The sequence below is a fragment of the Larus michahellis genome, chromosome 13 (assembly GCF_964199755.1).
Source record: "Larus michahellis chromosome 13, bLarMic1.1, whole genome shotgun sequence".
NCBI lineage: Eukaryota > Metazoa > Chordata > Aves > Charadriiformes > Laridae > Larus > Larus michahellis.
This window is the reverse complement of record NC_133908.1, coordinates 3,932,669-3,958,330: the sequence shown is the minus strand read 5'-3', so window position 1 is coordinate 3,958,330 and position 25,662 is coordinate 3,932,669. Positions and strand designations below refer to the sequence as shown.

Genomic DNA, 25,662 nt, shown 5'->3' with positions numbered 1-25,662 from the left:
TGATGCTGCAGAAACACAGAGGGCACCTTACTTCTTCTGCAGCCTTTTGATTGTTGATTGTTTTTTGCAAGTGATCATTTTAGGGAAATTTAGCGGGGGAAAAAAAAATCCATTCCAAGTCAGAACACTTTTTTAAATTCCTATCCATGGATAAGGAAAAATATCTATTTATTTATAGTAGAAACACAGCCGTTTATTCCTTATTAATATACGGAGATGACGATGGGAGGACAGAGCTCGGTGTTGAGTTGTAGAAAAAAGTGAATTAATAAAGCGTCCCCGATAGCAAGCCCAGAAAAACTGCCCGAGCCCTTCATCGGGGTGCCGAGCGGCGCAGCCGGCGCTGCGAGCTCACCGTGCGCCGGCCGTGGAAGGGTCTGCGTTTCTGCAAGGAAAAGTGAAAGACGACTCAAAAGCTGAAGCCCTGCAAATTCCAGCAAGAAACGAGGCATGCATATTTAAGTGAGGGTGATTAACCGCTGGCACAGCCCACTGTGGGAAGTGATGGATTTGCCATCTCTGGATGTCTTCAAACCGCAGCTGGATGCTCCCCGGGAGCCCCATCCCGAAACCCAGCCCAGGGGCTGGATGTGACCTTCCCTGGCACTGCGATTGCTACCGTTCACCTTACAGCCCCCAAAACACCACTGCCGGGATGCGTATGAGCTCCTGATTATTCAATACACGAATGCATAATCATCGGGGGCACGTTTCTCAACGAGAACCACCAGTGACACAGGCTGGGTGGGCATCGTAGCAGGTTAGGAAAAGAAACACAGATTTAGGGACCCAATTTCTCCTCCCAGCTCTGCCTCCGACCCGCTCTGCGACTCGCTCAGAGTTATTTCACCCCTCTGTGCTTTTGGCTGCCAGTTCTTCCTCCTTGCTGTGAGTATTTAGGGCAGGAACGCCTTGCGCGATGGGTTGTATCGTGCTCAGTGTGATGGGTCGGTTTGATTTTAGGGCTCTGAGACATTGTTTATACAGGTATTTTCAAGGTATACGTGCGTTTTGGTGGGGATAAGAAGCCTGGAGGTATTTCATTGCCAGTAGGCTTCATGAATGCATTGACTGTCGACAAAAACCCTTAAAATTCTTTCATGCAAAAACTTATTTTCATGGGGAACAAAAGTAGGAAATTACATTAAAAAAAGGTTTAAAGGATAGAGGACTTTGAAGAAGGAAGTGGATCCGTGAACAGACTATAGGAGAAAGCAGACCTCTGTATCAACGTATGAACAGTTTCAAGTGTTTGTTATCAAGGGTCGAGCATGAATTTTTAAGCTAACATCCTCTGGGAGAGGGACGAGTTCATTCAGGGCCAAGCAGCCCAAAGGGGGAGGTTGCCATTACTGAGACATCTCCAGGGGGTGGAAAATCAGGAATGATCAACCACAACGGCACTGCAGGCAGAAAAGAAACAGAAAAGGGGGGAAAAACCATCTCACCAAGGAGCTGGGCTGGATCTGCGGGCTTGAATCAAACAGAAACGTCACGTATTTCACAGTGATTTTAATGGAAATTGTTAAAATTAGATGTCATACGGAAGGAAAAGTTTTAACCAGCTGAACTGGGAGCGAGGAGATGTCAAAGCAGAAATGCAAGACCCTTTTTTTCTTTTTTAACAATCCCATGGGCGGGCTACTGGATGAGTTTTGGCTTCAAGCCATGGGAAACGGTTGATGCATCAACCCAGGGGTCTGTCAGCCCAGGCAGGTTCTTACACAGCGTCTCCCTGGCCGCTTTTTCCAGCTTGGGCTTCCAAAGTTTGTAGACTTTACCGGAGTAGTTGGCAGGGAGAAGGCGGTGGTCTACAAAAGGCCCACGGTACGGTTTGTGATGCGTTTTCACGGTGTTTTCAAACACAGAGAGGCCCAAAAGCAGTTTGTTTGTTTGTTTTTAAAAGACATCTTCATCTGGGCACTGAAACAGAAGCGCCCCAGGTCGGGCGCTTGTGCTGACCTGTGTCATGACTCGGGCCCTTTCCAGGACCAGAATTTCAGAGCTGAGCCGAGCATCAGCTCGTTTTGGTGTCACTGCTCTCTCCTCTCCTCGGAAGGGTCAGCCCGGTGTCTCCACCAGCCCTGAGGAGGAGGAGGAGGAAACCCACCACCTCCCATCGCATCTCCCTGTTCAACCCCCCTGGGGGGGCCGTCCCCCCTCCCGTGCCACCGTCCCTCCTCAGACCACTTCCACTCCGCCCTGTTTCCAAACCCACATCTTTATTATTTTAATTTTTTTTTTTTTTTTTTTTGGCAATGCTGCAGGGAAATATCAGAGGCACCCATGTGGCCTCCCCTGGCTCAGAAAGGAGGTACCGGCTGTAGAAGAAACACCCCATTATTTAGCGGCTGTCAAGGATAAGTTAAATAACCCCGGGATGGGGAAGGCTGGGCTTTGTGTGCGTATGAGCGGGAGAGGCAGAAAGCATCTTCCCCGAGGCGGCCGAGGAAAGCAGAACCCGCGAACCGAATGCACCGCGCCAGGCTGCCCGGCGGGACGCCGGGTTTCGAAGAATGAAAAGAAGCCGGGGATGTCCTGGCAGACGCCGGGGCAGGGCTACGGGCAGACGAGCTCTGCCCATTCATCAGGGCCCGTCAGGCTCCCCGAGCCGGCCGCAGGATAAATCAAACCGCAAGAAGGAGAAAGGGGGGGGAAAAAAAGTGTCCGAGGGGGAGGTGGGGGAAGGCTGCGAGCCAGGGGGAGAAGAGGGAACGAAAAGGCAGCGCGAGGGAGAGGAAAAACTAGATCAAAGGCAGAAATTCATCAGAGATAACGGAATTATTTATTTTTCCTGCTGCTAGTGGGGATTTTTTTTTTTTTTTTTTTTTTTTTGGTTCCCCCTTTGAGGCCCCCCAGGCCTTCTGGGCTCCTACGTCTCCAGCCAGTCTGTTATTCTCAGGCGTCCCATCACCCCACCCCAGCCACAAAAGCAACATGTTCACTTCATCACACGGCTCTGCTCTGCACGGCCAGACCTTTTGATCTCCCTCTCTCCAGTGTTTATGTGTGACAGTGCAAGAAATGTATTTACAGTACACGGGGCTCTGTTAGACACTGCCTGCCTTCATTTGAACATTAATATTGGGAGCAGGGGAGGGCGGGGGGAGAGCAGCTCTCCTTTAATTCACCCATCATTTATTAAAATGTTTATTTGGAAATCCGCAGGCCCATTTATCTGGTTATTACTCAGAGCAGGATCAAATAATAACTCAGGTTCTCTTGTGTCACACAAGACAACCCAAATATACGCTGGCTGAGGTCTCTCAATGGCCCGCGTATCCATCCTCACGCCTGGCGCTCAGCCGGCTGTAGGGCCCTGGGTGGGCTCCCTGGACCTGTAACGCAGCTTTTCATCTCTTGGTTCACGGGCTCAGATCCAGCCTGAGCCAGTTGCTACTGCTGGTCGGTGCCCCCAAAAGCCCCCCGATAGCAATGGGTGCCTGGTGGGGCAAGGACTCCTCTGCTTAGAGCTTTTCCCCACCGCCAAGTGACTCACGCTCTGCTTTTAAAACTGTCTCCTTCCATCTTCGTCACCTCCCCCAGGAGCGGGTGGGTGGCTGCAGGAGGACCAAGCCATGGAGGCCCACGTCAGCACAGCTGGTTCACTATTGCGTGTTGAGAGCAGCTGGAGAACGTGGAGTCGCCTCGAAGCTTCTGTTCTCAGAGCCTGAGACCAGGAGAACAACCTTAATTCTGGGATGAATCTTGTGTTTCTGGAGAGGAAGATAGTCAATGGCCACCGAGCACCGGTGGCCTCCTTCCTGTCTGCCCCACCACCTCCTTCCAGCATTCCCTTCCCTTTCTCATACTTTTTACAACCACGTGATGAATGATGAGGTTTTGAAAAGCGCTAATTTCCAGCTCCCAACTGCTCTAGACCGACCTGTAAGGCCACATTTGGGTGGTTTAAGTGCCCCTGGCACATGTCTCCCGCTGGCCAGCTGTTGGTCTTCAGAGGCTAAGAAAACATTGAGGCCACTTTCAAGGGGAACTTGGTGCTGAAGAAGTTTTGACCAAAGGGTATTTGGCGATGACACAGCAGCAGTCGCTTGCCAAAGGGAAGAGGAATGTGGCCCATTTCACATGGCAATGGTGGGCTGAAGACAACATAGTTGGTCAGGTAGCACTTCCCAGGCAGGTCCAGAAGAGAGGCTGGAGGTGCCAATATACAAAACACTTTGGAGAACATCAATGCTTGAGGAAAGGAATAATTACAGAAACTGGCTGGTGCAAGGAAAAGTAAGTTCAATAGATGGGATCAGACACACGCAGGCTCTGTGCTTCGTGCCCCTAGCTCCATGCGCTTCACACCAATGCTGCTGCGTTACTCTTGGCTACAAAGGATGAACAACCACCAGACACCAGTTTTCTGCAGTGCTTGACATCGTGAAGTGCCTTCCATCAGCAGCTGCTTGCAAATTTTGTTTTAAAACTGTGCTGTGTTCCAGAAGATGCTGTAGCAGCCATCATCTCAAACCCAGCTTGCTTGGGATCGCCAAGTAAGTGCTGAGATTAGCATTGGGAATGAGGAATGTGGAAAAAAGGAGTGACAACATACTTGGCCAGCGCGTTGGGCGACAACATGAGCATCTCCCAGGCTCCCTATAGCACAAGCAAGTGTTGTAAAGATGCAAAGGTACTAGCCTGCGCTCCAAGAGCCTCCGCGATTGACCTGCCTCCTGACAACACAGCTCCACCGTGGCCCCACTGCCACACGCAGCCTCTCTGGGGTCCCCAGTGGTGTTATAAGGTGGTATTTAACCAGGAGATCCCTCTGCCTTGGTGGGTCCCGTGTGGTCCCAGCGCAGAGTGCTCCCAATGGGAACCTCAGAGCACCCTGGGTGCTCAGACAGCCACGGGACCCTCACCGCACGCTCACCAGCAACATCACCCCGTCCCCCATCTCCAAAGCCAACGGGGCAAAGCCTGCAGGGATTTGGGCTGGCCCCATCCTGGAGTGAGAAGTCTTAAAATAAGCGGGGCTGGAAGCTGGCACCGTCACACACGGCGCGGTGAGTCCTGCCCTACCTCCGAGCGGGGACTGCCCTTAGGAAACGTCCCATCCGCCAGTAGCATCCTGCCGCTGACCCAGAGGCGGCACCGGCGCTCATCGGGCGGTTACAAACGTTCATTTTTAATGCCTGCTTTCTCTACATGTGGATTTAAGGTGCATACGATAAGGTGTCATAAAAATATCTGACAAGAGAGGAAACACTGAGCTGCTGCACGCGTATTCTTCTGACACTATTTGCAGAGTTGTCTCGGTGAAAGCCTGGGGTTCTGTAACAGAAGCCACCGGCGGCAGGAGCACAGCGCCCTGTCACCTCCCGGGGGGGGACACGGTGCCTCATAACCCCGGGCTGGGGCATCAGGCCCAGAAAATACCGACCAGTTCCCAGCTGCAGGTATGTCGGGCTGCAATCACACCGATAAAAACGGCATTTGGAAAAAAAAAGATTTTTTTTTTTTGAAACGATATAAATAGGGGGGAATTTTGCTTAAAAAAAAAAAAAGGCGTATTCACATTTTCAGGGAATTTCTGGTTTTCAGTTCAGCAGAATTTTTCATTCTGAAAGGGGATTTGTTTTTGCTATTTATACAGACGTGCACGGAGAGAAAAAGCAGTTTCAGTTTCAAGCATTTGCTACAAAAGCATATAGACGTTATACGTAAATGCAGTGGTTTGACTCTACATAAAATGATCCAAGTGCCTTCCCCCTTCCCTGCCTTACGCCTGGTGAAAAGAAGTTCACGTTTTGGCCTTCCCACTTCATTTACGGTCATTTAATTTCTTCCAACCTACTCTTTTCCACGGAGCAACCATTCATTTTGGAGTCCTCACTACTGAAATCCTGCAACGCTTTTAATCCTTCCGGCACGCGCAAAACTCCCCGATAGCCCCGATACAGAGACCTCACAAAATAAAACTGAATAATTATTAACTGCTTGGAAAAGGTTTCTTTGGGGTTTGGTTTTTTTGTTGGTTTTTTTTTTTTTTTTTTAATTTTACCTTCCCTTTCGGTCCTAACTCTGCAAGAACGGGTGAGTCACGGCTTTGAAATCTGCGCTGGATGCCAGCTGAAAACAGAGGCTTTACACGATCAAATTGACAGATGATTCAAAGGCGGCCCTGCTACGCACAGACCCATCCATATTCCGAGTTAAAAGAAATATTGCGTTTTTAAGGGTAAAGAAACATATTTAAGAGATAAAGGAAAAGAAAAGTTTGCTGGTCATCAATTATAATAATAAAACAGAGGGGGGAGAAATTCACTTTAAAGACACGTTAAAGCCCCCTAATCTTCAAAGAGATAAAGGAGGGCGGCTGCCCTTGAGCGAACCACTCCGGCAGGAGGCAGCCGCGGTCCCGGCGCTCGAGGGAGCTCGGGGAGGCAAATCCGGCCACAAAGCATTCTCGGGATAAACTTGAACTGAGTGGGGTCCAGTTCGGCGGCTAATAGGAAAGGAAGAAAAAGGGGATGGAAGGATACAGCAGATCCAGTGGTGGGTGGTGGCTGCAGGGCTGTTGGGAGAGCCCTGGGCTTTGGGGTGGCACCAGGGGACACAAAGGGAAACCTCATTGTGTTCTTCTCCCTCCAAGCCCTGGCTCCTCCTGCCAAGCGTATGCACAGTTTGAGTTCAAAACAGCTTAGAAGACAAAAAGTCATGACTGCCAATGACCAGTTGCGGTTGGATCTGCAGGAACTTCCGCAGCTCTCTGAAGTCAATGGTCTCCAGCTGAGTTCAGATTAAACCCTCGGGGCATTTCATTGCCTGGGGGTGACAGTCAAGGGGTGGATGAAAGGTGAACTGAGGTGGTACTTGCCTTATGCTTCTGAGCGCAAAAGGGGCGTGCAAAGACCATAAAGACCAGAGTCATGTCATAGGTGGGAAGAGAATTACCACATCCTTAGATCTTGTGATCGCTGTTAAAGTGCAAGCCTGGACTCTTTGCACAGGGTTACTTATAGAAGATGCAGCATGATGGAGAGCGGTAGGCAGATTTCCTCCCTTTACAAATTTTGTAGCTTGGATTCAGACAGAGGATGCTTCAAATTCCATGCTCTAAGCAGCCCTCCACAAAGCTTTCAGCTTGCCTGTCCAAGCAGCACGTACAAATGAGGAGGCCCCGTCTACAAATTGCATTTCATAGTCCACCTGGTGGAAGAGACTTTTGTGCAACTTTCGTTTCCCATGACAAAGCCAAGCACTTTCTTTTTAGACAATTTGAAAAAGCAAAATTCAAAAATCCAGGAAAATCAACAAGATGAACAGTGACAAGGCCAGGTGGGCTGGGTTCCTCTGCTGGAAAGGTGACGTGCGTTACCGCCCTTGGAAAGAAGTCAACCACCTGGTGAAGCAAAAACGAGACCATGAGCACTGCCAAGTTTTGTGCACTAGTAAAACTATGGAAGCACAGAGATTTGGGTTCATCTGCTTAGCGTTTGCTGGCTGGGGCAAAAGGGTCATGACAGAAGGGTCCTAGAGCTCGGTGAACGGAGTGTCCCACTCTGAGCCAAACAGCAAGAGTCATCAAAGGGAAAAGAGGACCACCAAGAAATGAAAACCTGGATTCAGCAAAGGGAGGTCATGCTATTTGGAGAGCGCTGCTGAGTCATGGGGTGGAGGGAGCTCAGCACATCAAGGTACTCACTCCTCCCAGTAACCTCAGAGGGGCTGCCTGGACACAGAGTGATCAAGAAAATGGGAATCTGCTGCAGCATGCCTGGATTAGGGATAATGCATTGTAGGCTACGTTATTAGGTTATTAATACTAATACAGAAATGCTCCCCATCCATCCACCAAGCTGGACTGTGTCCCATTAACCGCTCGTCAGGTTTTCCAGAGTATCTTTCCTCAGTCAGAGGAAAATAGGACCAGCTCCACCACGAGCCATCCAGGCTGAGGTTAAAGCTTGGAGAAAACCACACTGAAGTTCACTCTGGTTCCTGCAGCTCTGGCAGGTTCAGACCACGAAGCCCATTTTATACAGATGAGCTCAAGTAAGGATGTGAGAGCAAAGCTGGAAAAAACCCCGCTAAGGACAGGTGATGGGTGACCCACCACAAGGTGTGGAGGAACCCCAACTCATCCAAGCGAGGTATAAATAAGCTAGTCAGAGCGCGGAAATAGCTGGACACTTGCAGGTTTGGCCAATTCACTTTGCTCCTCAAGCATGTCGTGTGGAGACCAACCCCAAGGAGCAGAAGACTGCAGGTGTCCAAGCTTTGGAGAACCCCTCCAAGCAGCGAGGTCTCATCCTGCCCCATGTCCCAAAAGATGCCCACGCCTCTTATCTAAGCCCTAGTGTTCACTCAGCTTGCGATGTGCCCGTCCCTCACCCTCTTGGGCCCTTGAGGTTTTAAAAAGTTGTTTCCAACCTCAGAGCCCACTGGTGTAGAGAGTTTATCATGAAGCTCAACACCAGAATTTTTCTTCAGCTTGGAAGCCAAAACTAACATAAACAGCCGGCTCCTCATTCATTATTCTAATTCCGCCATAAAACATGCCAAAGCCGGTTCTGACTGAGGTTTTAGCTGATTTACTGCCTTTTCAACAGGCAGTGTCTAATGAATTGGGTAAGCTCGCCGTTCAGATTTATACCAGAAGAGCAGCTGTAAGGAGCTCGCCATCAGTGCGGCCTCTCCTGGCTGGCGTCGCTGTGCCGAGAGCAGCGGAAATGCTGCTCGCCTGCCGAAAAGGGACATTTTCAAGAATTTCCTATTTCCCACCACAAGGAAGGGGCCACCTCCAAAATTTTTCTGAGAAAAAGAGAAAGGTGAAGGAAGAGCGGAGGAGATTCGGACCATCCCCTGGCTTGGGCTGAAGAGTTTGCTTCTAGATGCAAACTCATCCAAGCTCATCCAAGCTTGGCCCACTGGCAGCTCATCCAAGACACCGTGTGCAGGACAGGAGGCTCTGGCACAAATCACACCCCGCTGAGAAGGACACACCATCAAGCAGTACATGGTGGGTCCTGGCACCACATCAGGGGTCTTGCAATGGTGGATGGGCAAGGAGGTCCAACACCTCTGGTGTCACTGGCAGCCTTGCCTTGTGCTTCTGACTTCTGCAGAGAGCTGAAGCCAACGGTCCCAGCCTGGATGTACTTGCATAAAGCCATTGTTTTTCCCGGATCCCCATTTTTTCTGCCTTACTAATGGAGGCAACCATTCCCAGCTTCAGCTTTGGCAGGCGCCACGTGTAGCTATTGAGAAGTTTCATCTGACCAAGAAACTCCAACGCGTCTTTTATCAAAAATATTCCCAGCCAGGTCTGCTGCCAGTTGCTCCACAATCCCCTTGCAAGACCTGCTCCAGCGGGTAGGATGGCAATGCCCCCTGTTAGCACGTATCACAGCCTGGTTTGCCCCCAGCTCCCCCCACCAGAACCCCTCTGAGAAATGGTGCTGGCTTTGAATGATCCCAGCTAGGTTAATCACATTCAAATATAAAACGGGTGCCATTTCTAAAATTTTTCTGTATCAGGTTAAAAAAAACCCACAACTGTTTCCAGGAGAGGCTGGTGCGTGGAAAGAGGAGGAGTTCAGCTAAAACATTAACCCTTTGATATCCCACAGCAGGTATTTTGGAGTTCCTTGAGGAATCCTTTTTTCACTTGAGATGCTTCTGTTTCAACCACAGCCAAGCTCACACATAAAGACTTCTGAGCAGCATTTTCCAAGTAACATAGCATTAATGAATCCAGCAGCTTTGCAAGGGTACCAATCAGTTATTCTGCTCCCTAGGCTGCAAGAGGGAAGGATGAAACAAGCCAAAAAAAACCACTCCGAGGTACAAACATCATTTTCTCCCTAGGCAGGGTAGAGCAAATGAGAGCAGCCATTATCTTCACCAGGGAGGGCTTCCAAGTTAGCAGTAAGATGCATTGCTGCACCCAAAATGGCTCACGTGGTGTGAGGTCTTCCACTCAGGCTCTGGGCCATGCTCTCCAACACCAGGGCTTCACTAATGCCAGGAGTGAAATCTCCAGAGATGGACACACAGACACCCACCTGTGTATCCCTCCTCTGGGAGCCCTGGGAGAGGGGGGAATGCTATCCCGCATCATTAGGCTGATGCACGCTCATGATCTTGGGTTGCAGGGAGCTCTTGGTCTGATGCCTTGCTCGGTAGCTCACTCCTGTCTCTGCAGGGATGCGCTGAAGGGCTGCCAGTTGGGCATCTTCAAAACCCCCTGGGGCAAGATGCAAAGGGGAAGGAGCCAGACCAGGACAAGGGAGGGCCGTGGCTTCCCATCTCCTGAGCCTGAAGGACTTTCTTTGATCCTCTCTCCTTGCCCAGCAGCAACGGCTGGGGGATGTCTTGGGAGCACAGGCCAAGAGCAGACAGACTGTCAATGAATCCAGGAGGTCCCAGACCCAGCAGAGCATGGTTCAAAGCACGGTGCAGTGATTTCTCATTGCTCTATCAGCCACAAGCAGCCCTGACACCAGCCAGATGCTTTTCCTTCCTCGAGCCGAGACAGCTGAGTGAGCCATGGTGCTGGGGAGCTCAGGAGTTGGATAAGCCCCTGCTGAAGCCGCTGGTGATGAAGCTATTCAAGCAATGCTTCTAGCAGGACAACAAGGTGACTCTCATTCAGAGCATCCCTGGAAGGCTTTTAAGCCATGCTGTGCACCACAGCCTGTCTTCCTCACCTGCAAAGCACCTGAGGCCTCGGCACCACGCTGTGCTGGAGACCGTCTGCCATGGCTTGTTCCTGCTTTGTTTTCTCCTGAAGGCACCAGAAGAAACAGTGCTGCAGACGTGTGCAGGGGACGCAACCTGGATTTCACATCAGAGTTGAGAGGCAAGAGATTTTCGGTCCTTCAGCTTGCTTTGGCCCAAGGGAAAACACATTTCCCCTCACTCTATGGGCTGGACCCTTTAACAGCACAGACACTTTCACATCTCTTATTCCTCCTGCAGGACCGGTCTGATTTATGGTTGGCTACATAACACTAAGACCAGGAATTTGGGTCCTTCTTTGCTCACCAGAGTACTGGAAGATGTAGTTTTCTCCAAGTGTCTCCAGGCTGCTTGGCAGGAGATGCAAAGAGGAGGAGGAAAGCAAAGCATTACCTAGATGCCAAGGTTCTTCTGGCTTGCCAAAAATGAGACGTAAAACCAGTTCAAGCCTTGGAGTGAGGAGCTGCTGTGGATTCAGCTGTGTAAGTCAAAGACGTGACCACCCTCTGTCCCCTTCTTGCAGGGACCACACGTCTGCATGGTGGTTCTCAAGGGCTCTCCAGTTGCCCAAGGCTCTTGCACACCAACAAGAGCAGGAGGAAAGCCTGTGAAGCCCCTTCCTTCATCCTCCAGTCCAGTGCCAAGCACTGCTGCTTTCCTGCAGCCAGAGAGGGTCACTGCTCACTTGGCTGTCACGCACCCCCAAAATCACATCCAGCTCCTCCCCTGTCCTCAAACAGCTTTAGGGTACCTTGCCTTACTGATCTGCCCACCTATCCATCCTTTCCCTAATAAAATTATCTGGGGCCAATTCCCTGCGTGTCTCTGGCAGCAATGGGGCATATTAGACAAATATTTGCATTTTTTGATAGCTTAGGTGGGAGCGCACATCTCTCCGCCAGGAAGGGGCCGTTCTCCTGCGTCGCTTGCACCATGCAAAAACCAGTTGCTTGCCCTCGGCCCCTCCAGGACAGGGACGCGCCCTGGGTTTTCTCGGCCTTCTTTCCTTATCTGAGATGCAAGTTGCCAGCAGCTCAGCATCGCGATCCCCCAGGAGCTCGGGGAGGGCTGCGAGCCCTGTCTGCTCACGTCACCCCGGCTCCACCGGCACACCGCGTCTGCGTTATACCAGCCACAGCAGCTCGGCCGGGGGAATCAGCTTCTTCAGCCAGCAGCGCGGATCAAAACCCCTCCATCCCCGGACTTTTGCTGTAGATACGGGGAGGGGGGGAAAAAGGTATCGCAGTGCATTCATTAACCAGGTGACATTCAAATCCAGCAGCCTCCCCCACCTTCCCCTAGGCACAACCGCTGCGATTTAAATTACATGGAGGGGTAGGATTTAGTGGGCTGCTGGGAGTGGACTTGGCGCACAGATTCCCGTATCTGGAAGAGGTCTGTCCTTTGTGTATTGTGTTATGAGACAAAGGCGGAAGAAAACACCTGGAACATTGAGGCCGAGGTGGGGGGAAGAGACTTTGCCACGGCTGCTTAGGAGATTTGGGCCAGATTTGTAAAGGTCCTTGGAGATCAGCCACCTCTGCCAGCGGGACCCGCGCACCATGACTTGGAGCAGTAACCTGATGCCCAGAGACCTGGGTCGGGGCTTGCTCCGGATGGTCAGAAACCCCGGATCAACCTCCCCTGAACACATGGGGAGCAGCTCTGCCTTACGTTTGCCGCAGGGCTGCCGCGTCCCGGAGGCACCAACCTGCTCCATATGTCAAGCAGAGCCAACCTCTGCCTGCGATGTGTTGGATTTGCTGCGTACACGCAGACAGGACCACCTCCTTCCCCATGTGTTGACAGCACTGTGCTCAAGCACCTAAAGATATATAAAAATGTGCCTGGTGGGACGGAGCGCGGGGCCGAGCCGAGCGTCTGACTCCCGCTGAACTCGCAGCCTTGCACCTTGCAGACCTGCATCCTCCACGTCTCAGCCAGTACTTCATCCTCCAAAAACCATGGCACCCTCTTTGGCCAGGATAGGAAACTCTAGCAGTGAGCTCTAACGAGCCTTCAGCTCCGCTCTACCCGCGGGACGCTACGCAAATACCTTTTGCAGGCAAGAAGATGGATGTAACAGCCGAGGGAGGAGAGGAAACGCAGATAAACCTAGCCCTTCATGGGAAATGCCCTGTGGCAGGCGTGAAGAGAGGGTGAGAGGTTCCTCGGACACCGATAACGATCTCCCCACCCTCCCGACCCTGCTGTGTTGCACATGCGAAAGCAGAAAGTTGGAGGGCGGGTTGGATTTACGATGCAAAGACACCAAGCACCAGGGCAGGGTGTCCCCTCCCGTGTCCTTCCCCTACATGTTGCCCCCCCTGCAGCATCACTGCCGGGTACCCCGGGACCGATGGCAATCGGGGGGCTCTGAACAACGAGCTACGGAGCATGCGCTTGGCCGCGCGAGACATAGCACCTCCCTTCCTACCGGGAGGGAAGGGAAAACCCCACAAATAAATGGCGATAGCAAAGATATTACAGGTCCTCCCAGAAAGTGCCTGGAAGCCGCCTCGGAGGCGAGGCGAGGGGTGGGGGGGGGTGGGGGGGAGGAAGGGAGGCTGACTGACAGCCTGATTTAAGACCTGCCTGAAAAGCAAACAAAAGCAATTGAAAACTGCATCATCTAGGAAAACTTAGTAGGTTGTATTTTCACAAGTGAGGACTGATGGTAAGACCAGCTTAATCCCCCAGCGGACTTTCCACACCTCCGCACGCCGGCTGACGGGGCCAGCTGTTTTGTCTTGCAGCTGATTGCTGAAATAACATTGCCGGGCTGGCGCGATTGAAACAGGATGGGCTGGGAGGGAACGGCCGGCGGCGGAGGCAGCCGGCGTTAAAAGAAATGTGCTTGGTTTCCAAGTCCCCGGCCCCCCCCGGCCCTTTCTCCGACCAGCCCTCGGTCCCCAGTAAGGGCCAAGGGCACCTCTTGGCCTTCGCAGCGATGAGCAACGATGCTCCAAGCGTTCAAGCCTGGGCACGGTCTCCGCTCACAACCAACGGGAAGAAAACCCCAGGAGAAGCTTTCCCGGGTGTTTTCAGCTGATTTGGGGTGAAGAGGAAACACAGATGAGAGGCAGAAACATAACTCATGGCCTTATCCGTCCTTGGCGGGGGGACCAAGCTGGGGACCCAGCGAGCTGAACGTGAGCTGCAACACGACGCTTTGGCCACCAGAGCATCTGACTGACGGCGGAGACGGCGCTTTACACAAACAAGTTTTAAAAGGTTACACCATGTGCGTGCAAACAAAAAAAAAAAAACCCAACCCAAGCCCTTCTGAAGCTTCCTAATTTCTATTTGCTTTCAGTTTGAACAAAACTTTGCTAATTGCAGAATCCCCAAAAATTCCAGAAAAGGAGAGCGAAAGACACCCCCTTGCCCAAAGCAGGTGACATTCAGTGCCCTCGATTCCCTCTTATCCCCTTCCCAATGTCATTCCTGAAATTATGAACCAGAATGACATTTTCTTTCCCAACATCAAACTTACTAACAGAGCGAAAAAACCGCACGTTTTAACCAGTTCAACACATCTCCTGTCCGGATCAGACGTGCAAGCAGCAAATGTATGAGCCCCCGTTACTGAATCCTAAAACGTTTTGTCCGCACGTGGTTTAAAAATCTATGCTTGATGGTTAAGGAACAAAAGGCAGGGTAAACATACTCTTACATCCGTTCCTTTCAAAGTCAGCTATTTTAACCTACAAGCTGCAAGACTATTATATATATGTATGAGTATAGACAGATAATTAAATGAATATGGGAGGTGGTTCACCTGGGATATTTGAACATTTCGGGCTGACAGCCTAACAAGTTCCTGCAAGGTAATAAGCCCGAGTCTGGCATCTGGGAGCTCAGGGGATGTCCCTGCGATTAAAAGCAGCTGAGGCATCTCTTGGTAGCTGAGCCTTAATGACGAGGCTGTGAAGTTAACTCCGGCAGCGTAAGCCAGCGGGTCAGAGAAATCATTTAAAGAATACTTTATGTTTGCAACAGGTAAGGAACACGCGTGCAGCCGGTGATATCCGCGCGGCTGACAGGTGGTAACCCCACCAGGAGACAGGGCTGATCCCCACCAGGCAACAGCCCACGACGCTCCGGAGGATGGAGCAGGTCCGTCTGCCCGGGAACACCGTTGGCAGGAGCACCCAGCGCTCTTCCAGATCGGAGGATTCGGATAAGGCGCACCATCTCTGCACCCCAGGTACTGCCACGACAAACCCCCTGCCCCAAACATCTGGAATCCAGACCAGAGCGAATTTACTCCTTCCTTCTCTGAGAGAGAAGATGAATGAACCTGCCCAGCCGACCTGAGATTGTTCAAAGGGACAGATGATATATCAAGGTCTCTCCCTGCCTCTCCACGCTGTGTGTAGGACCTGGACTCGAGGCAATCTGTCCTCTGCTCGGTCCCCGGCAAGCGGCAGCGCCAGGAGAGCATCCCCTGCTTCCTGCTCTCCGGGGAAAAACCCCCTTCAGTCTCCACTGGAGCGGGAGGAGGCTGCTGCTCCTTCCGTGACACAAATTAGCGGCACAAAAAGCAGATTTGCAGAAGCCACAATATTTTGCAGAAACGCTGGTGAAATTTTCGCCCGGAGAAATTTATTTGTTTCCTTCAAATAACAGCAAAATGCTTTAGTTCAGGCAGCCTTTCTCTTTGCCCCTGCTGTTTCATTTCCCTTCCTTATGACTTCTTAGGCTGAATTACCCTTTTCACTGACAACTAGGTTCGCAAAGCAGCTATTCGGGAGCTTATATTTTAACTTACGAAAATGTGTCATTAAAACCCAGCCCACCGAATATTCCGATGTTCTCAAAGCAGGAAGTTTTTTCGAAATTCAATTGCGTGGTAACGTTTGACCTCTTAAATTCCTCTCCATTTTTGCAAAGAGCCCAGATCTCAGGACGAAGCAGCTCAGCCCTCCTTAGCTAAACCAACGCCGTCCCTTCCTCACGCGCTCAGGTCTCTGTGCGACCAGCAGCAGAAAGGGTTGGGCAGTTTTGAGCTTCTGAAGGTTAAAGCCAGGAGTGAGGCAAGCAAGGCCATAAACCACCGACAAGGACGAGTTACAAAGGGGACGCTAACCACCATGAAATCAAAGTCTTGGTCTCAAAGCTGGGTCGCCCTTCTTCAACCTGAACTTCTAGTTCCAAAACCCAGGTCTGCTCCCAAATACGCTCAGTCCTGCTGAATCCATCAAGCCCGACCCATCAAATGCCTTGCTTTTCCCATCCTGACAAGTTAAAAAAAGGGATGGAAATATTTATTCCACCTCTATAGGCTGGGTTTTATTTCTATCTTTAAGGGCATGTCTCTGGAACTCCATCTCCAGCTCCTCCTTAATCCAAATTAAATAAATTAACCCAGGACTATTTCCACAAGTTAAAATTTCTCAAGGACTTTGCAACTCTGGTAAAACAAGGCAAGTGTAAGGAACAAGTCAGGAAAGCGTGAGGCGGAGCGCAGAGCTTCAAATACCTGTTTACTGCAGTTACGAATTCATCCGGGACGCAAGCGGATGCTCTCGAGGTGGGACGAACTCAGAGCTTTGGGTTTCTGTAAACATCTGTACTCCCTGCGAAAAAATAGAGGTGGGCTATTTCAGACAGACGCATCGTGCTAACTGTAAAATCTTCATTTGTCTGCTTAGGAGCAAAATCCGTTTGGATATTTTAGGGATGAGGGAGAGCTCCAGTTCCACCCCAACGCACACCCCGTGGGTTTGGGTGGTTCTCGCTGCACTGGACGGGGCACTGCGAGTGGTTTGGGTGGATGCTGTGAATGCAGGAGGGAGACCACAACGTCAGCTGCGGGGGGCAGAAACGCTTGTAAACATGAGGCGAGGAGCATGGGGGGGTGTTTAGAGCATCGCTGCTAAAATGCAGACGCATGGCCTTTGCTTGGGAAGGGATGGGACGGGAGCTGAGGTCCTGGAGTCCCTGGCAGAGCCGTGACTGCAAAGGGCTTCAGGTGGGAGCTGAGGAAAGCCCTGGAGAAGCCATCCACTGCCCCAGGGCTGGGCTGATGGGCCACAAGGACGCTTTGACACGTCAAAGGGAAACCTGCATCTCCCCAGTCACTGGCGCATCTCACCCGAACCTCTCTGCTCCGTCTCTTCTTGCCAAAGACCTCGTGCTGCCCACTCATTCCAGCACGTCCCCGGGACCAGCAGCTCACCCCGAGCAGAGCTGGATTGAACCCTCTTCTCAGCCCCTCCTTGTCTCTGAGCAAGCTCAAAATCCAAACGCAGAGCAAACGTTTTGCGACTAGAGCTTCCAAACCCTCCTCTCCCTCGCTCCGGGTCTCGCCGGCCAGGCCCGGCTCCAAGCCTAATGCATCTCCTCCAAGCCGTGAGCATCTCAAACGCACGACCCCAGCAACCTCCCCAGTTCCAGCCTCTCTCCGCCCAATTTCCCAGCGGATGGCGGTGGGGGGGGGGGTGGAACGGCGAAGCATCACAAAGCCCCAGAGCGATGGGCTTCGCTGCACTTTAGCTGTGAATGGAGAGAACAGAAAAGCAACTGCCTCGAGAAGCAATTGCTTCCACAACCCTCACCTTAGACATCTGCCTGAAAAATGGAAAACGAGGAGGAAAAAAAGGATTTTAAAAAAAAAAAAAAAAAAAAAAAGCCAGCCCAAAGGCCTCACATCTCATTGATTTCCTGATGGAGACGGCTGTTTTATCGCTTGCTATTTATTGAGCGTACCTGCGCGGGAGAGCAGCCGTGTTTCTGCTCCCCAGCGGTTGTTCCCCGGCTCCCCCCTCCCAGCCCTCGGCGAGGACGATGGCCCCATCCCGCTTCCAGTCGTGATGTTGGCAGCCCCCAGCCCTGATGGAGAGAGATGAGAGGGTTCATGCCGTTAATTCTGCTTTTCCCTGGCTGTTCACGCGTGGTGCTGCCCCGCTCCAGAGCTGAGCGCCAAAATAGGCTGATTTCTACTTAAGAGGGTCGGCTTTCCCTAAGCTATGTCACATATCCATTGAAAACTGACGATTTCTCATTCAGAAACCTAAAATTGCACTCATTTGCAGCTTTCCAATCAAAGGAAAGAAAGAAGCAGAAATTTTCCTCTGTGGTGGAGATGGGGAGAAAGGGATGTTTTTCCCCCGGCAGCTGGAGCTGCGACACATCTGTTCCTGTTTTCCCCGACACGGGGAATGCCCTGGTGGAGCTGTTATTTGCTGTCCCTTGGCTCCCAGTGCCACCAAGGGGACAGCAATAACCAGCAGGTCCCCAGCCACCGGCAAGAGCGCTTCTGACGCAGATCTTTAAGGGAATACCCACACGGCCACCACCTGCTCTCTCTCCAATTTACTTCCATCAAACAACCTGCCTCCCCAAAACTCATGCTAGTAAACCCTTAAAATGAATTTTCAGATGGGATGTTCCCCAGGGAGCGCACCACCGCATGAGACAGAGTGGGATTTGGGCTGAATTCATCCCATATCAGCTACTGAAGCCATTTAGACATGGCCAAGGCGAGCGAGACTCCAGCCCCGCAGCAGAGGGGCACAAAAAACGTCCTCTATATGACGTGTGCGTGGGGAATTATTTTCCACTCCCCATCCTTTCCCTAGAGCAGCTATAAGCTGTTTCAGCACCCCCCCCCCCAAAAAAAAAAAAAAATAACCCACCCAGCAAAATTAATTACAGTCACTGCTATCAGCTTGTTCAATCTGTTTTGCCACCCTGCGGTCTGTGTTACGTGGGTCGGTGTCTGCTCCCCACCATCCCTCTCCACCTCCAGAGCACCAGCAATTTCCCTGGCATTCCAGTAAATGGATTTACTGGCCGTGTCCCAGTGCGCAGCCTGGCGCAGCAGAAGGAGCCGACGCTCCGGCGTCCCGCCACGAGCAGCGATCGATGCCGTCTGCTTTAAGGGTTCAGCGAGAAACCTTTTGTTTGGGCTCGCGGGCCATCTCCCCCTCCAAGCAGGCATTTCTCCGAGCGGCGCGGGGAAGAGCCGACTGCAGCACTTCAAAAGAAAAGTTCACGCATGGGTAAAGGTCCTTTAAAATGGGATTAAAAATTCACATTTTTGCCCCATATTTTTTTGACGTTTCTAATCAAACCTATCCTGAGACAGATATAAGAACGGGTTTAGCTCCCTATTTTTTCACTGATAAGACCGTCAGTCACGGGAAGCCTTTGGTGGGTGTTTCTAATGAGCATTTTTTTAAATTCCTAAAAAACCTCAAACGTTTGTCTGGAACATTTAGCTAAAGTCAAAAGGTCCCATTGAAAACTTCAAGTTCCAAGCTTTTCACTAAAAAAAAAAAAAATAATAATAACAAATTGTCTCCATAACATTTCAATTGCTGCATTTTCACCAGTTTTGCCTGAAGTCTGGCTATGCCAATATTTCTCCCCTCCACCAAAGTCGTAAGCCAAAACCTGGCCAGGTTTAGCACCCCAAAAACTCCACAGCTGGCTACGATGCCCAGAAGCTCCACGGGGTCCTCTTTGCCTTCTTGCCCCATCCTCCCGAGGGAAGCGAAGCCCAGCGTTACGCTGCCCTTTAAATCCATTATTTCCAGCGTGGGGCAGGGTCGCCGGAGGGGGTGTCCCGAGGGATTTTGTGCTCAGCAGCAGGTAGGTGGCCTTTGATCCCACATGCCGCTCAGGACAGAAGGGCCGATGGATAAGACTCTGCGGAGACGGGCACCGCAGCCATCCCTTCCTTCCTAATTCCCTTCTGAAGTGCTGGAGCCACTGTCACCTCTCATTAAAAGAAGCGAATGCCCATGTTTTAATTTCTAACCCGAACGAACTGGATAATAACATTAATCCCGGCAGGGGGTGGCAAGAGAAGGCACTTCCTCGCCTCAAATGTTTGGACAAAAAATTTGCTCTCATTAGGACAGAAGTCCAGGAGATGTCGTCTTTGTAGGGCTGGCGGGACGGCGCACGACGGGGCTTTGTTGCGTCTCCTCCGAGAGCACCCAGGCTGTAATTGGGGCCAGGCAATGGTCAGGGGAGCAGAGAGAGAGACAAAAAGGGAAAAGAAAGTTTCAGATCTCCCGATGCTGCCCAAAGATCTCCTCTGTGAATCCATGTTCTGCTGCAAAAGTTGCTACTGGGCAGCTGGCTCTCCACGCTCCCCAAAATTGGGAGCAACACGGTGAGCATCAGGCCATGGATCTCCTTAGTGGTAAAGGCAGGGCCAAATCCTGCCTAGTGCTCAGGCTGAGGGATGATACCCACTGCTCTGGGAGAAGTCTTTGAGGTCACACCAGGAAAGCCCAGTACTGAGGGTAAAGAGAGTAATTCAGTTAAAAAGATCTAAGCTGGAAGGGGAGACCCATGGGAGAGACCCAGAGCTGTCCGTGGGTCCTTTTTACCAAAAAGCGGGGAGAAAAGGGGGAGAAAAAGAGGGGAGAAAAGCACCTAAGCTGAACACACTATGTTCCTATTTCTCCTTGGACGCATTTTCACTTTTCCGCATCATTTTCAGGAGAACTTTTCCTTAAATTAGTTATTTATGTTTGCCTCTGAGTTTCTCTCTGTTATACAGGTGACAAAGATGCTGCAAAGCCAGCCAGGAGCACAGCTCTGCTGCTGGGGGATTCCCAGTCTCAAGGGACACTAAGAGGTGAGAAAAAGCTCCCTTTTCCACAGCAGCAGATATATTTCCGTAGCTGGCTACATTCCCCAGGGAAAGGAGCTTGACCTGCAAGTTACCCGCTACCGAGTTCAAGGATCACAACATCTCTCCAAAGTCACACCAAGGTCCAGACCAGGAGCACCCGCAGCTGAAAGAAGGGATGTGATGGGACACACGGGAGGGTCAACCCTCCAAAATCAGGGTTGCTACAGCCCACGGTCTCCAGGTATCGCACAGGATGCAGACAGCTGATAACAAGGCATAGCATTGACCAGACATTGCCATTACCTGGAGCTGATACCATGAACAGAACATCTTTTACACCGTCACCACTAACCGTAGGACGCTCTGCTAAATCCAGCAACCCAAACCTTCCTCCTGGCTCTGCTATACTTGGAAAAGGAGCACGAAGAAGCAAGAGCTGATGTGAAAAGAGCAAAGAACCAGCGAAGAACTGTCCAAATCAAGCAGAAAGTGACGGAAGCGCCAACCAACACGGAAAAATAACCACTGCGCACCTTTCCTCCACCGGGAAGCACATTGTCAGCTAAAGAGATGCAAGTTTGGTTCAGCCTCGGGCAAGTGGGGGAAATTAAAAGAAAGTGTTCAATTAATTCTTCATTTATGGCCAAGTACGCAGTATATTGCTTCCCTTGTTCCCTTAATCACCCACTGTCAGTATGTTTAGAAACAGGTTGGAAATTAGTGTTCTTCCTCTGAGTGGCTGTCAGAAAAGATAAGGGCTTTCTTTGGAGGGTGACTTTTTCATTACTGTGTTATCATTACGGCTATACAAAACCACAAAGCTGCCCTAGATACACACATTTCTAGAGGCTGTGGAGTCAGATGCAACTAAGCACGGCCTTGGGCTAATGAAGATTTGGGAACGGAGAGGTTCCCACCCATTGCTGCAATGACAGCACAGCTCAGAACCGCGAAGCTAGCAGTGGGACTGGTGCTTAGTGCATTGGAAAAGGACAAAACAAAGCGGAAATGGATGAATTCACCTGACCTTATGGAGATCTCCACACGTTAGCTCCTCCAAGGAGAGAAAGAGGCACTTCCAGAAGGTGAGAGACCTTATCCTGCTCTGGGTTTTTAAACCCATGCCCTTGAAGAGCTTGGCTCACCAAACTCCACTAAGGTTTCAGGTCAAAGGACCTTGTGGACCAAGGCCAATGCTGCTGTGATTGACTGCAAATAGTGGAGAGACTGGGAGAGGTGACTGCAGTCGGACACTTTGGTGAAGACTATATTCATTACCAAGTTCAAGCTAGAGCTGGCTCATTCGAGGCACACCTTTCTTTAGCACGAGGCTTTTGCATAGAACTAACACATAAATATTTCGCTTATTAAAGCTTGTTTTCCAAGTAAAGAAATAGAGCGGTGCCATTTCGTGAGGCTATTTATTTGTTTTCAATAGGAATTTGGAAAAGCAAAAAAGAAATCAATCACATCCCAAGTGTTCCCTTTCAGCTTGAACCGGTTTTTAAGGCTTCTACATACAAAAAGAGAGGTTATTCGTTCACTCTTTAGTCTTCTACAGAGATTCTCCCCCAGGTGAAACCAGGCACTTTAAAAATAAAAAAGAAACACATGCTTTAACTCTCAGAAATCTGGTTAACAACCAGCCCCCTCCAGATCTCTTGAGGGTAACTTGATGGGACAAACCTTGACTGTGATGGGACAAATGACAATTGTCATGTTATTTTTCAGAAAGCTTCTTTTACCATCAAGATCAAGCAGAGCCTCAGGAAACAGGATACAACCTTCGCTCAACCCTGAGTTTTCTCCAAGCAAGTGCCCTCCCCTCGCCCATCCCCGCTTCCAGTTTTACAGAAAAAAAAACAACCAAAAAAACAAACAAACCAACAGAAAATTGAGCACTTCTGAAGACCGAGTACAACGTTGGTGGTGCAGCACCTTGCCAGGGCAATTAGACTGGGAAACTGCAAAATTAGACTGGGAAATTGCGACTCATTGAATTAACAAGCCAAGATGCAAGCAAGTACCAGCAGCAGCGCATAAACCCCCCATTTATTCAGGGTACGGCACAGGAAAGCACACAGTACTGTACATCCAAGAGGGTTTAATGGAGACATTGACTTCCCACAGTCCCTCCCACCATCCATCCTGGCCAGCACAGACCACATGCCCCGTTTAGTCCTAGAGGAGCTGGGTATGATCCACACCAAGGGAAGCGTTGAGGTGGCCCCTAAGTCTTGGCTTCCTCTTCAGCCCTCCCTCCTCGCAAGGGCTGGCCAAGTTCTCTCCCTACAACTTGGCTTCCTTGTCAGTAAAATGAGGGTAAAGAATGATTTTTGCCTTTCCTTCTGAGGGGTTGAGATAATTCAATTTAAGAAAACGACGGGGAGGGGGGGGAAAGCATTTTTGAGTACCGAGTGGAACTAGAAAGCCATGGATCAAAAGCAGTTGGTCAAAGAGTTATTGATGGAGGCCTTCGTTCCAAAACCACATTTGGATCGAAATCAGAACATTTTGCAAGAACTTGTCGATTTCTACGAAATTTCTGAGGAGGGTCAAAGCGTTTGCCTCAACTTTCCAGAGGCAGTGCTGGAAGGTTTAATTCGATTTTGGACATTATTTTGTTGGAGCAGTTTGTTTAAAATACGTTAAGATATTTAATGACATATTATTACATATTCGGTGTCATGATGTATTTTATGATGTTAAATTTAAAATATGTATACTAAAGCCCAAACAAAATAGTTTCTCATATTAAAACGTCAGATTTTTATTTAAACAAATGGATTTAAAAGAAAAAACCAAACATGGTCAGGAAGCATTTGAGACTTCCAACAAACTTGTTTGCTTTTGTTCAACTTTACTGCATGAAAAATGACGGCTTCTAATTACTTTTCAGAATATGAAAATTTCATTTTGTTGTTTTCAAACTAGAAAATGCAATTCTCAAGCAGTTCTCAAGGTACTGGAATTTCTCAGACTTTTTTCCTTTAAGAAGGAAAGGGGGAAGAAGAGACACCCATTTCCATCGACGTTTTTGAGTTATCAGTTAAGCAAAAACTTGGGGCAGTTGCTAGAAAAGACTCAGCTTTTGGCAAGCCCAGAAAATGGAACTGGCGACAAACATTTTTCTTAAAGAGCCAAAAATTAGCAAATTTACCCTGGATCCTACAGAATACCAAAGACATTTTACCTTTCTGGGGTGGTAGACAGTACATCTTGGTCCTCAACCAGCAACAGCTTTACCTGGCAACTCCTCTCATCACCTGTTAGAAGGAAAAAGAATAAATCCTGCGTGTTTTTCTTAAGCTTGGGAAAAAGAAAAAGAGGAAGAGGAGGAAAGAAGTACCCTTGAGCTGCAGCTTCTCAGCTGCTTCTCATGTTAAGGACTCTTTCTGTGGGAGCTGATAGGCAGAAGGCAGGTGACAGTCGTCAACTATCTGCTAAGAACTATCTCCAGGGCTGCAGACAACCCACTTGGTGGCTTGGCAAGCGTGGAGTTACAGCTTGCACATGGGGGAAAACGCGTATTAATATCACATGTGTGGTGGGTGAAAGCCCTCCCACAAACCTCTGGCTGCAAGATCACGGGGCTGTTTTCAATCCCTTATCTAATGCAAATGAAGCTGAGGAAGAGAGAGAAAAAATTGTAACAACTATGCCCTTGTCCTAGCAGGAGTGACCTGCTCATGGGTAAGATTTCACAGAAATTAAAGGCAAACTTCGCTCCTAAACACTGCCCCAAATTGCACAGTATTGCTATAGAATCACAGGATATATCAGTTCAGAAGGAACCTTGGGAGGTCTCTAGTCCAACCTCCTGCTCAAAGTAAGGTCGGAATTCAGACTGGATTGCTCAGGGCTTTGTCCAGTCAGCCCTTGAACACCTCCAAGGATGGAGATTCCTGACCTTCCTCTGTCCGGTAAGAAGCTACAAAAAACCTCTCCCTTCCTCCACACGGTCATATTAGTAAATGGTTTTCCGTCCTAATATTTCTTTTTTTCTTGGTGCTTTCTTTGGTCTGGCTAGGATTGTCAGATCCCAAGACCACCAAGTACTACGCAACACCACGCTCTCCATCTCTTCCTTGGGACGGAGAGCGGATCTGATAACAGCACTCTACTTTCACCCAGTCTAGGGAGCTCCAGTTTTTCCCAGCTGATGATTCAGTCACCAAGCAAAACAAAGGACATAATGCAATGGTGCGGTCACCCCTCATCTTCTGCCAACATCGCTATTAAGTCAGTTCACATGATGCGTCTCTCGTCCAGAGCACATAGCGAAGTTTTTATTGGCATGAATCTGGTCTGCCTGCATTACTCACCCACGAGCAGAGCTACGAGGCATTCCCCGATGGAGTCACAGCGTGCCAGTAAACTTCTTGTTCCATTATTGGCTGTTGGGTTTATGGCACCACCAAGAGAAGCTGTTTTGGAAAAATGTCTCAGTGACTTCATAGCAGCAGCAGGCAGGGCTGTGCTGGAGGACCCACGCTGTGAGAGAGCAATTCCCGCTCTCGGTCCCTCAAGCTGGAGTCACGACCTTGCTTCCCTTTTCCGCAACCAGGCTCGCGATGGCATCTGGGGACTCCAGCCTCGGCTGGGGAAAGTCCAGCTCTCTCCCACCGAGCAGCTGACTAATGTTGGCATCACCCCTCTGCTTCTGTTTCTCATCACACCTCTCCCGTTCTCTGGCACAGACCTATTGCTCTGCGTTCAGTACGGCACCAAGAACCTCTAGAAATTTTGACATCCTAACACTGTTGTTAAAAAACAAAAATGTATGTACATACAAAAGGCAGGATAGTGGTATCCCCGTGCTTTCGTGCAACTATCTTAGTTGTTGTTCCCAGCCTCCTCGGGGAAATAATCTTTCTGCTACCTGGAAAAGGAGACCGAGCCCCAGATGCGGTGACTCGATGCTAGGAGAAGGAGGAGCTTCATTAAAGCGCTGAACTGGAGCCCAGAACCAAAGAAAACCCAAGCGACAGCTTCCCAGTGACTCCATCCTAAGATATGACGTCTCTCAGACTCCACAGAAAGCTGCTGCCTTGAACCTAGTTAAAACAGGAGAGAGATTATTAGCCCAAACAGTTCACAAGATTCTCCACCTTAAATGCAGGGAGGAAAAAAGAAAGATGAAGCTTTCTAGCGAAAGAGTTTAGAGTGGAGACCTCTTTAATGTTTCCAAGGGTTGGAAATGAGGACAGTAGCCCCAGGCGATGAGCTATTGGTGAGCAGAGTGCAGGCGAACCCCTCGAGCTACCAAGGAAAGGCGGCGTCTCTCGGGGTCCTGGTTGCAGGAATAACAACATCCAGGTCCAGGCTGTCCAGTAACACATGTGGGGTGGGCGCGCGGGTGTTTCCAC

At 50.1% G+C, this 25,662-nt stretch overlaps 1 long non-coding RNA gene across 3 annotated transcripts; it reads right to left on the bottom strand.

Annotated features, from left to right (window-relative positions):
- Positions 1–1,768: 1,768 nt before the first annotated feature.
- On the bottom strand, positions 1,769–25,350 carry LOC141750623 (uncharacterized). Of its 3 annotated transcripts, none has more exons than XR_012589740.1 (4): positions 24,619–25,350; positions 23,487–23,559; positions 16,181–16,277; positions 1,769–7,354 (listed from the first exon to the last, which is right to left on the bottom strand). It is a non-coding gene; the product is annotated as an uncharacterized LOC141750623 (long non-coding RNA). The 3 variants fall into 3 exon arrangements; XR_012589739.1 differs by lacking the exon at positions 24,619–25,350 and adding an exon at positions 23,643–23,770; XR_012589738.1 differs by lacking the exon at positions 24,619–25,350 and having other exon boundaries at positions 23,487–23,603.
- Positions 25,351–25,662: the final 312 nt, after the last annotated feature.